Here is an 845-nt window from a genome sequence, read left to right as displayed (position 1 = left end):
AAAATAAAAAAATTTTAAAAATGGGCAGGGCATGGAGTTTTTTATTTATTGCCAGGTGAACTCTTCACATTTCCTGGCTTCTGGAAGTTCTCATTCCACAAATCTTCCACGACTGTGTATCCTTGTAAACCCCAGCCGTACAACTTCTCCCCACTGACCTGGATGAACAAGGTAGCTTGTTGTGGGTAATAGATGCAGACCACTAATCCCATGAAACCAGGTGGATATAATAGCTTCTTTATTTTTAAACTTCTAGTGAAAAGGAGTCAAACAAAGCCAGTGAAACCAATAACACCAAGTTTTGGGAAAAAATCCAAGGGAGCATATTCATAGCTGTCTATTCCCCACTGAACCAAACTTTGCATCTTGGGTTTAGTTTGGGAGTATGTTACCTGGCACCAATTTCTATATGGCTCACAGTGATGTCAGAGCTGTGAGATGCCTTCTTCATGCTGAGTCCTTGGCTCCTCCATGTATTTAGACTGACCCTCAGGCACTGAGTAGAGTGACAGTTAATCACCCTTCATGGAGTTTTTGTGAGGGGAGTCCTTTTTGGGTGCAGCATAGACTCTGAAGGGGAGCAAGCTCAGGCTGGCCAGGCCCACAGATTTCTGAAGTACTTTGAACATGTTTCTGGCAGTGGCAGCTCCAGAGGAAATTTTGCTCTTTCTGAACAAAGTAATACATATCTTTTTCATTTTCTCATTAACAATATAAGTTTATTTTCCAAAATAAATCTAATTTTTCTGAAACAAGTTTTTTTCCTATAAAATCCCATATTTCTAGGCAATGATTTTGTTGCATTTCAAGTGTTCTCCATTTTGTTATAAGGATAGATCTTACTC

The 845-nt window shown here is 39.5% G+C and overlaps 1 pseudogene; it reads right to left on the bottom strand.

The window, feature by feature from the left end:
* Positions 1 to 41: 41 nt before the first annotated feature.
* LOC101561409 lies at positions 42 to 629 on the bottom strand (annotated as a pseudogene).
* Between the last annotated feature and the right edge of the window lie 216 nt (positions 630 to 845).

This window comes from Octodon degus, unplaced genomic scaffold (assembly GCF_000260255.1).
Source record: "Octodon degus isolate 3935 unplaced genomic scaffold, OctDeg1.0 scaffold00531, whole genome shotgun sequence".
Classification (NCBI taxonomy): domain Eukaryota; kingdom Metazoa; phylum Chordata; class Mammalia; order Rodentia; family Octodontidae; genus Octodon; species Octodon degus.
Note: the sequence above shows the minus strand (reverse complement) of the source record. Positions and strands in the feature narration are given on the sequence as shown.